The sequence below is a fragment of the Suricata suricatta genome, chromosome 2, assembly GCF_006229205.1.
Source record: "Suricata suricatta isolate VVHF042 chromosome 2, meerkat_22Aug2017_6uvM2_HiC, whole genome shotgun sequence".
NCBI classification, from domain to species: Eukaryota; Metazoa; Chordata; class Mammalia; order Carnivora; family Herpestidae; genus Suricata; species Suricata suricatta.
The window spans coordinates 173,353,043-173,364,172 of NC_043701.1; positions in this window are offsets into that span (position 1 = coordinate 173,353,043).

Consider the following 11,130-nt stretch of genomic DNA (forward strand, 5'->3'; position numbering starts at 1 on the left):
CGGGAATCAAAGATGAAAGAGCCGTTCCGGGAGGCCCAATCCCCGAGGAGCCTGGGGACTGCGAGAGCCAGCGCTGCCCGCGGAGGGCCATTCGGTCCTGGCCGGTGCTGCCAGGTGGAGTCGGGACTCATAGCGGGGAGAACCGAAGAAGGAGGCGCTCCGGCCAGACGCCAGCGCCGTGTCCGCAGCCACGGCTGCCCCTGGTCCGCCAGGCTGCCCTGCGGCCCGCCAGCCCGCACTCCCCAGAGCGGCCAGCAGGTGGCGCCACCAGACCGCGAGGACCCCGCGCTCTGAGGCCAGCAGGTGGCGCGCGCGGCTCCAGGCTTGGGGGGAAGAGGCCTCTGGGAGGGACTGGGAGGGACTGTCTGCAGGGGTGTTCCCCACGAAGGGGGTCCTGGGCCCTTGTCCTGTCTTCCACCGTGGCCGTCTGGGAGCGGATGTCTCGACCTTCTGTCCTCACCGCGTTCCCCAAGGAGGAGGCTCCTCAGACCTCTGTCCACCCCGCCCTGCAAATCTGGAGAGGCAGCACCTTGGACCCTCTTCCTCCGAGAGGCTGTCTAGAGAGGGCGCTTTGGACTTCTGTCGTGGCCATGACACCCAGAGTGGGGGCCGCCAAGGACCGCTGTCCCCAGCTCCTCAAATCACATGTCCTGCCAAGCTGATGTCAGAAATGTTAGCCCTTGATTCCTGGCCACTTACCAGGCGGTGTCCTTCAATAATTCCTCCATGAGCGCCCTGGACACTTCTTTCCTGATCCACCCACGTCACCCCGGAAAATAGGTCTTCCGGCAGACTGAAGCTTGCAGAGAGAGACACCTGAAAGCTTCTACGGTACACAGTTGTCTGTCTCCACGGGTGGGAGGCTCCATGAGTGACGGCCAGGAATGGCTGTGTTGTTGGGCTGTGATTTGCTTTCTGTTTCTAGCACCACATTCAGGTAATTCTCATCTGGCGGGGTTGAGAACTGCTGTCCTAAGCAGGGAGCGCCGGGACCAGGCAAACCGGGACAGGAAGAGGCCTGGGAAGGGTCTCTGGGTGGGCCACTGGGGAACCGCAGGTCTGAGCGTCTTGACACCTGGCTGAATGCTAGTTCTGGCTGTGACCCTGCTCTGCTCAGTGACTCGGACAACTGGAGGCCTCCTTCTGGGTCCCTTGGAGGAGAGGACTGGTCAGGACAGCCCCTGTGGTCCTGCTTACCTCTGGGGTTTAAGTGTCCTGCCTTGTCACCAAGACTGACTGCTGCATGGATGGGTGGGAAGCAGGAGTGACCTGGTCTCCCAGGACACTAGTCTGGATTTATTGCTTTTACCTGGGCCTCAGCTTCTGACGGTGAGCAGCAGATGGAAAGAAGGGAAGGAAACCGACATTTAATGAGCAACTAATATGTCCCAGGCTCTCTACCCGTGTTACGAACCTAAACCTTTTTAGCTATATCTGTGTGGTGCATCAGGGCGAAATGTCCCAGGCTCTAGTACAATGCTGGCTCATAGTAGGAACCCAGCAAATATCTGTTGTGGGAATAAATCGCTGTGAGTCATCTACAGAGAAGATAAACCTTGTTGTTTGGGTCAGAGCCTCTGTCCCTGAATGCTTTGTACCAGACCACTGGGGTGGGCCCAGCTCCGAACTACTAGAATGTTCCCTAGCACGGCTCCTTCCCCAGCTTGGGCAGGCCGCACCAAGTCCCAGAAGGTAGTGCTTGAAAAAGGGGACCAGAGACTTCCACTGACTCTGATGAAGGTCAGCGAAGGAAGGGTCAAGGTGATTTGCACGGAAGGTAAGGAAACAAGCTCAGGGTCCCTGGCTTACTTGGGACCTGCCATGGCCCTGGGGAGGCTCTGACAACGGGCTCCCAGAGCTGCATGTTTCTGTATTTGTCAGCGTTGCAGTTTGTTATTTTTTCTCACTCGAAACAAATATTCAAGTTCACACTTCGTTTTGAATGGGTAATTTTATATTCTTTTGAAGAGGGCCCCTTAAGTTGAATCAGCCTCCAGAAAACTCGACTCCCTCTCGCTGGAGCCAGGAGGTACTAGACAGAAGGGAGTGACATCCAAAGGGACAGCCCTTTAAGCCAGCCACCCTTGGACTTTTCCAACATCCTCCCCTGATGGAGACCCAGCCCCGTCTCCACCAGGCACCAGGTCCCCTCCGCCACGCCAGCCTGTGCACACAGCAAAATAACCTTGGGGGGGGGGTGTCACAAATTAACAAGATCCGTGCCCTGGTTTCTGCCAGGTGGTAGGCTGCCCATTCTCCAGAGATGCCCAGAAGGAAGATAACTGCTAGAAATGGTGATGGTGACGAGGAAGGCGATCAGCTGGCCAGCCCAGAAACTCCCTCTGGAGCACCCCTACACGCCAGGCTGGGCAGGAAGCGGCAGTGTGGCTTAGCGGTTAAGACCTTTTTCCAGGGCGACAGGCTGCTTGGCCAGCCTTGGATCTTGGTGGTTTTCTTCACCTGTCAGTTCCACATCAAAACCGGACCTACCTCAATGGGGTGTCATGAACAGCCAATAAGAAAACGAGATCATCCATGGGGAGTGTTGTAGCCCAGTGTGCAGATTTGCCAGCTCTTAAAAAAAAAATCCTAACTGTTCCCATTACTATGAGCAGGAGGCAAAACCTGGCGCATTTCAGTCTTCTCCTGCACCTGCTCGCTGCCTGTGGTCGGGGGAAAGGGTGAATTTAGCATCAGTTTGCAGGATGCTCTCAATGAGCCCCCTGCTGGTGTGAGGTGGGATCCTGGGGGCTCAGGTCCCACGCAGGTCGGCACGTCTCAGCTAACACCCCAGCGTGCGAGGGGGGAGGCGTTCTTTCCCAGCACCCCCCACCCCGCGTTTGTCGTCCCCGCGCACAGCTGTGTGCTTCCAGCCCATGCTCTGCACTCTCTCTTGGCCTCCCCTGCACCACCCTCCTTGACACCCTCTCTCATGGCCTCCTCCCTGGTGCTCCAGAGCTCACGCCTGAGACCCTTCATCTCATTTCTCCCCGGCTCTCCTCCCTGCCCTTGGTCTTGTCCCCTCTCGTGGATGTAAAGACCGTCTCCGGTCCTGGCTTCACCCCAGAACCCCAGAGTCCCGTCTGTTCCCCCAGCAGCTTACCCTGCCTTGTCCCAGACGGGCCCCGACCTGCCCTGGGGTCCCCCATTCCCCATCCAGGGACAGGCAGCCCCAGCCCTCCAGGTGCTCAAGACAGAAGCTTGTCTTCACTTGGCCTTCCTCTTCTCCACTCTGACTTGAGAGGCACGTGGGCAGCTCGTAGGAAGCACCCACCCCCCCCCCCGTCCACCATGTTGGATATACATCCCACAGATTGGGATGCAGCCCGTCACAGGCAAGGCCCCTCGTTTCTATATTTTAGAAACTCACCTGACTCTGGTTTGCCCATTCATCCACCTGCTCGTTCATTAGCCCTTGTTCCGTGGGCACTGTGCGCTGGGCACTAGAGGTCTAGCCCTTATGAAGAGTATTCCTGGGGTGCCTGGGTGGCTCAGTTGGTTAAGCGTCCATCTTGGGCTCAGGTCATGATCTCACGGTCTGTGAGTTCAAGCCCTGTATCAGGCTCTGTGCTGACAGCTCAGAGCCTGGAGCCTGCTTCAGATTCTGTGTCTCCCTCTCTCTCTGCCCCTCCCCTGCTCATGCTGTCTTTCTCTCTCTCTCTCAAAAATAAAGAAAACATTAAAAAGTTTTAATAAAAAAAAAAGAAGAGCATTTCTGATGTACAGCACACCGTTGGTAAAGATATGTCTAAGCGAGGTGCTGACCCAGAACCACTCCCCCTCTCCCACAAGAACCACCAGGACAGCCGATGACAGAGGGGCCGGGCTGAGAAGGCCCTTGGGCTCCCCACCCGTGGGAGCCCCCAGGACCCCCGTCCAGCTCCCTGGAAGCCAGCTGCGGCAGTGCGCAGGCAGTGGGCTGCCCAGGGTTGGGAGGCACCAGGCGCTTCGTTGTTGCCATGGTGATGGATGTGGGTCTGGTCTGTTCGGGTGGAGAACTTTGTTGAGCTTGGATGCCTGACAACAAAGGACACCTCCATCTTGATACAAATTGTGGTTTCTTTTCATCCTCCTCGGCCCTTTTACGCTCTGCTTTTGTTCTTGCCATTTAGGTCAGAGAATAAAAACCTTTCAAATGCTATAAATTCAAAACACAGGCAATTAGGGGCCTCTCTGTGGTGGCAGCCCCCCTGTAGCCTCTTTAAAACACAGTCGCAAGGGTCCTGAAACAGATGACCAAGCAGAGGCCACGGGCGTCTCCTGTGTATCACCACCCTGCCTATGCTTGCTGAGCACCCGGTACGTGCCAGAGCCCAGGGAGGTGCTGGGGACTCAGTGTGGTACAAGACTGACCAGATCGCTGCTCCGCACCTCAGTGTCCCCAGGGGGGACTGACTCGGCCCCTGGGGTTTTCATATGGTGCTTTCTGAACCCTGGGCGAGAAAACCAGTCACGTGCTGTGAATGCGGTAGTTTGTGGCCTGAGTAGGTTTGCTCTGCTTTGTTCTAGGTGCTCTATTTCCCTATACCATTCTGTTTCAAGAAAGACATCTATAACTGAAAATTTTTAGTTTTTATTTTTTTATTTAAAATTTTTTTTAATGTTTATTTGTTTTTTGAGAGGGAGAGAGACACAGAGTGTGAGTGGGGGAGAGGCAGAGAGAGAAAGAGACACAGAATCCAAAGCAGGCTCCAGGCTCTGAGCTAGCTGTCAGCACAGAACCCGACATGGGGCTCGAACCCACGAACCGTGAGATCATGACCTGAGCCAAAGTCGGACACTTAACCGACTGAGCCACTCAGGTGCCCCCGAAAAATTTTTTAAAAGCGGATGGCAGGCCAGGACTGAACACCACTGGCCAAGGATTCCCTACGGCTTTTCCCCGATGGAATGTTCTGTGATGCTGACAGCTAAGGAGACTGCAGATTTCTCAGGCTGTTGGGACCCGGAGAGACGGACACACAGCAGCGGCCGGGCTGCCTCTCGGATGCGTCCTCCGCCGGATGACTGGTAGGTCCCCTGCCTTCATCTGAAATAAGATGAGGCCCCTGCTTAGCGTTGGGAAGAGAGCAGGCCCAGGGCTTTCAGCACCTGCCCTTCTCAGCCAGGATTTCGCCTGGACCTTCGCCTGGGCCGGCAGCCTTCCTGGCCAGGCCCTCCTCGGACCTCCCCCTGCCTGCCCCGCCCTCCGCACACCTGCCCCCTGTGATCTGGGGTCTGCCCTGTGTGTCAGGCCGGACTGCGCAGTCTCAGAACATGGTGTGTATTGAAGAACGCACCGGACGAGGCGCTCGAAGCCCTGTTGGTGCTACTTACTCTCGGGGCCCTGCCCTGCACCCCATGCCCTTCCCGGGTGCTCTCCTGAAATGCGGGGAGCCCAGTGCGCAGCATGCAGAGAAAGCCATGGGCCGCCCTCCTTGCCTCCCTGACAGACGACTGAAGGACACCAGGCCCCCATCACAAAGGGGACCTGAGTGTTCCCCAAAAGCCATTTACACCATCTATGCAGGACGTGGGCCGCGGACAGGGTAGTTTATTGACTGTTGTCTTAGGAGCCGCAGGAAAACTTTGTGAATACAGCAAAACCAGACCATCGCATTCAGGGTCATGCGCTGCCTGGGCCTCCGGAGGGCCACGCCGATGATGCTTTTACCCCGAGGCCGAGTACGCCCTGAACTCAGCATGGTCACCCCACCGCGTGGGCTCTTGAAGCTTTGCTCTCTTGTCGTGTCACCACGGGGTCCACCAGGCACGAGTGGCTCCCGGAGAGCGAGGCCACATGCCTCAGGGTCCCGGGTGCTCGGTGGGCCTGTAGCCGGGACAGCCCCTCTGCTACTGGGCACACAGGATCCACGACCTCCCGGCTTCGGCACCTCCAGGGACCCCGTCTTCTGGGGATGTGTGGAATTGAGGGTCACCAGCATCCCAGGGAGCAGGGGGCAAGGGCTGTGTCTGACCTGACGCTGGTCGGTGGGCACGTAGTTTACGACCCGGCTCCCCTTCTCACGTGGCCGCCGCTGCCTGCGCACGAGGCCCAGGAGCCGCACCAGCTGGGGACGCGGGGAGGAAACGGCGCCTTCACATGTGAATCTCAACACCGATGGTTTCCTCAAGGCTTTCTGGAACTCCGCGACTTCGGATGGGGTGATTACCATTCTCGGGGAGGAGGGCCTGCGGGCGGTGATGTCCAGGCACAGCTGGGCTCCCGGGGCAGGGCTCTCTGCGAGGAGGTGGCTCCTTCCCTCCTGGGTGGCCGGGCGTCGGTCTCCCAGACCGGCTCATTTCCAAATCCTGCGAAGTCTGCGGGGGCTGGCTAGCCAAGGAGCAAAGGCAGGGGATGGGAAGATCCCGGAGAGCAGACAGCAAGGGTTGAGGGGTTCTTGCTGAAGCTGCTTAACACGATGACGATGACGGCAGACCAGGGGATGGGACATCAAGAGGGCGGGGTGTGGAATTTGATCCGATACTGAGGGTGATCAGATATCAAGGATGGCGGGGGCTCAACCGATTTAGAAGATTCTTGCTACAGCTGAACTAGACTGGCTGGAAGACAGGCCCAAGGTCAGGGCCGAGCTGGAAACAGGGCTGGGAGGAGTCCGTCTAGGGTGTGGTCAGGGGGAGCCTCTAAGGGGACATTCACACTGATGGTGAGCGCCACCGTTTTTACAACCTCATCCTGGTTTTTTTCATTTCTTCAAAGGTTTTCTTCCTTTGGTCTCTCATAGAGGATAATCTGGCAAAAACATTAGCAACTGTTTAATTAGAGCAGTGTCCAATAGACAACAGGAAATAAAAACACAGATTTCTCCTTGAAAAAAGCAGAAGGCTTTGGAGTTTTAAAAGGAATGAAGGTTATTTTCTAGAGAGACAGAGGTGCTCGGGGCCAGGAGCTGGGTCTGTGCGGCACAGCGCTGGGACCCGAGGCAGGAGGGGTGTGCCGGGCACTGCAGAACCATGGGTGAGTACACATCTACAGTGTCCTTCTAGAGCCTTCCAGCTATGCTGACCAAGGCTCTGTGACATGACAGCTGACCGGGACACACCTAGATGGGAACCATCCATACTGGAGCTGTGAGGCTTCCCAGCCCCTTCTGGACATTGTGCCACTTGCAGCAGGGCAGTGGGAATTATTGTCCCCTTTTTATTATTTTTATTTATTTATTTAAAAGTTTATTTATTTTGAGAGAGAGAGATTGGGGGAGGGGCAGAGAGAGAGGGGGACAGAGGATCCAAAGAGGGCTCTGTGCCAACAGCAGAGACTGATGTGGAGCTTGAGCCCAGAAACCCTGAGATCATGACCTGAGTTGAATTCAGAGTCTCAGCTGACTGAGCCACCCAGGTGCCCCAATGGTCTCCTTTTCAGAGGAGGAAAGACCGAGGCTCAGGAGATGAGGGAGGGGACAATGGTCTAGAGGGGACGAAGAGAAGAGAGGATGCCACCTAGCGCTCCATAAAGCCTCCTCACCACTAATGACCAGCCGTGGAAGGTTGAATGAGCTTTACCCACCCCGAGAAATTTCCTGATCTTTGGCCCCCTATGCCACTCCTAGGGGCTTCCCAGAAGATGATGACTGCGCAGATAAGAAATGGTGGAATCACGGGGATTGGTCGCCATGGCAGTATTCATCACTGGTGGACCACGCACCTGCCCATCGAAAGAGAGCAGTTCGGCGAATCCCTGCACATCTATACACTGGACTCCCTGGAGCCAGTAAAAGTGAGGCTTTTTGCCATCAGTATATGACTTTTGTAGTGAGGTAAAAGCACAATAAGAATCTTGGAAAAAATTATTGGGATGGTTGCTGCAAAAGGACACCGTCACCAAAATAAAACTCACTGGCAATACCTGTGCACAATGGGTGTGAGAAGCCTTGTGCTAAGCTCTCTGCAGGGCCATGACATGCAGTGACACTGAGCCTTGTCCCCGGGGGGGCTCATAGAGCGAGGTGCGGGGGCAGGCTCTGATAGACTGCCGACTGGGTCAGGCCATGAGGCAGCTGAGGAGAAGCAGCAAAGCCCTCCAGGGAAGCACAAAAGGTTCAGGCAGACCTGGGTTCAAGTCCTCAGGTGGCAGGAGCCCCAGGTGCATCCTGTGCGCTGGGGTACAGGAGAGCTGGTGGGGGCAGGGCAGTCAGCAGTGGTAAGGTTATTTTGAAGAAGGCTTCTCACTTCCCCTCCCTCCCTCCTTTCTTTTCATTTGCACAAAGACCTTCAGAAACCTTCAAAATTAGCAATACGTGTCCCTGCAACTCTTTGGGGGAAGCACTTGGCATTGCCCGGGAATGCTGAAGCTGGGTCTGTCCCACGGTCCAGCGGCTTCCACCTCGCAGGGACCCCGTGTGTCAGAGCACCACGGGGTGGGACACGCGTCATCGCTACCGCAGCATTGCCACCGATGGCCCCCAACGGGGGGTGCTCAGAGCCTGCTTGAGATTCTCTCTCTCCTTCTCTCTCTGCCCCTTCCCCACTCGTGCTCACTCTCACTCAAAATAAATAAACTTAAAAACAATGGAAGCTTGTGATAAGTAACACTTCCAAAAATCCAGAAGGGCATAAAATCACAAGTGGAAAATAAAAACCTTCATCTTCCTACCGGTCTCCCCACCCCCACCTTTTAGTCCCTGGAGCTGATTACTATCAGCACCTCAGGGGCTGGCAAAGGCCACCCAGAACGGATCCGGGGCATGCTGCACCACCACATGCACGTAGAGCCTTTTTAATAAATGTGTGTGTTTTCCTAAATTGGATTCTAACAGGCCTGCTGTCCTGTGAGCGGTGATTGCTCTGAAGGATGATGGCTCTTGGATATTTTCTATGGTACACGCGGCACTTCCTCAAGTGGCCACTTGGTATTTCACTGTATGGGCGGCCACCACCTGTCCTAGGCCACGATGTGCAGACACTCGGGAGGTTTCCAGAATTTTCTACGGCAATTCTGGAGTCCCATAAGAGACTCGACGTACAAGCGTCTTAACTAATTTTCAAAAGGTTTCTCGTCCGGAAGCATTTTCTCCCACTTGGGGGGTCTGGTGACTGTTTGGGCTGGTGGACAACAACCTTCTCTATGTTGCTGGCTCAGAGGGATTCATTTCCTGTGCTCAGAGGAATCAGGGCTGCAAAATCTGGAAGGTCAAAAACAAGACCCAGAAAGTCATGCAGGCAGCAGCAGCTCAGCCCACCTGTGCAGAAAGGGGGGACCAGGACCTTCCCCAAAGACTCCTGGAGAAGATAAAGCTCTCGCTCCTGTGTGTGTGTGTGTGTGTGTGTGTGCACGTGCGTGTTTCCGTGCAGCACCAGCACTGGTTTTGCGGGGAGACAACATCTTCTACAACAAGACAACAGTCAATATAAATCCAATTGGACATTATAACTGGATCTTCTCCCCCCACAGAGATGGTGACAGTGATTTCTCAGATGCCTTTTAGTTACAGACAAGTTTCTGAACAGAATAATTAGGTTTGGGTTGTTGGAGCCTGCCCTATCGGGCTATTGATTATCCACTACAATCTCCCTGCCCTGCAGATGTCTGGGCGAGCGGTCAGCATAGCAAGTGGGCAAAGACGGCTCTAAGAGGGGTGGGGTCAGGTGGGGGTGGGGCTCCACAGAGCTGCGTCCCGAGTCTGTGCCCCCCCCCCCGCCCCTGCCGAGTGCTGAGGACCACCTTGCGGGCACCCCGAGTGTCAGACACCAGCTGCCCCCAAGCCATAGAGGTCCCCACTGCCCTGGCCTCACACCTGTGTGACATCGGGCAAGGCTGTGTCCCTCTCTGGGTGTTTCCTTGTGCAGAAAGGGCATTGGAGACCCAGTAAGCTCCCAGGCCCCTTCTAGCCCGAATATTCTATCGCAGCGCTGCCAAGAAGAAATTGCATGAGGGCCACCACCTTGAACCGTGCAGGTAATTTAAAATTTTCTAGCAGTCACATGAAAAGAAAAAGCAACAGGTGAAATTAGTTTTCATAATATATTTTATTTAGCCCAGTGAATGTAGGATAGTATTGGTTCAGCATGTAAACAACGCAAAAATTATTATGCAATACTTTACATTTTTTGTACAAGTCTCTGCAATTCAGTGTGTATTAAAATACAATGTAAGCAGTGACAGCGCCTCTCAAGCCTGGTTGCATTCCGAGCACCCCAAGGCCACACGAGGCGAGTGGCTGCTGTATCGGACTGTGCAGGTCTAGGCGGTTCATCTGCTGGGAAAAAATCGGCTCTGGCCCCAGAGCTCCTCACGGTGCATCCAGCTAGTCCCGTGGTCCCCCTCTCTGAGTCTCTCTGCGCAAGTTTCCTCCGGGAGACAAAGGAGGGAAAGATCACTTTCTCGGCTGTCAAGGAGTTAATGATCCTGTTGGGAAGAAAAAAAAAAAAAAAAGGATGGGCCCAGATGAACCTATTGGGTTCATTACGTCCATGAGCCTGTCAGCTCCCTGCACCCTGGTCAATGCTTTAGCGGGGAGCAGGGTCACAGGGCTCCATGCGTGTGACCCAGGGAGGGTGGCAGAAGTTACCCTGAGTGTGACTGCCCCGTAGAGACGACTTGAGCTGGGCTCCAGAACCGAGAATATGTGGAAAGAGGGAGGAGGAAAATATGAATTACGTCTGTTGCTGGGGCTTGGAGGGGGCCGTTCTGACTGGAGCAGAGGGTGGGAGCAGGGGGGTGGGGGGATTGCAGACAGCCCTGTAAGAGTGCTGTGCACCAGCGTTTGTTTAGATGTGAGTGTCAGGGAGCTACCTTAGGCTCTTGAGCTGGGGCAGGGCTGGTTGGCAGCTGTAGTTTATGGAGATCCGCTGGGTTCCCGAGGAATGGAGGCAGCACCTGGCGCGGGGGAGGCCAGCCTGGGGACTGCTGGGGCAGGAGTTGGTGATGCGAGTTAAGAGGAAAAAGGAGGGGCGCCTGGGGGGCTCAGTCGGTTAAGCATCTGGCTTCAGCTCAGGTCATGATCTCACGGTTCTGGTTTCAAGTCCCTCATTGGGTTCTGTGCTGACAGCTCAGAGCCTGGAGCCTGCTTCGGATTCTGTGTCTCCCTCTCCTCCCTTTCCCTCTCCTCCCTCTCCCTCTCCTCCCTCTCCTCCCTCTCCCTCTCCTCCCTCTCCCTCTCCTCCCTCTCCCTCTCCTCCCTCTCCCTCTCC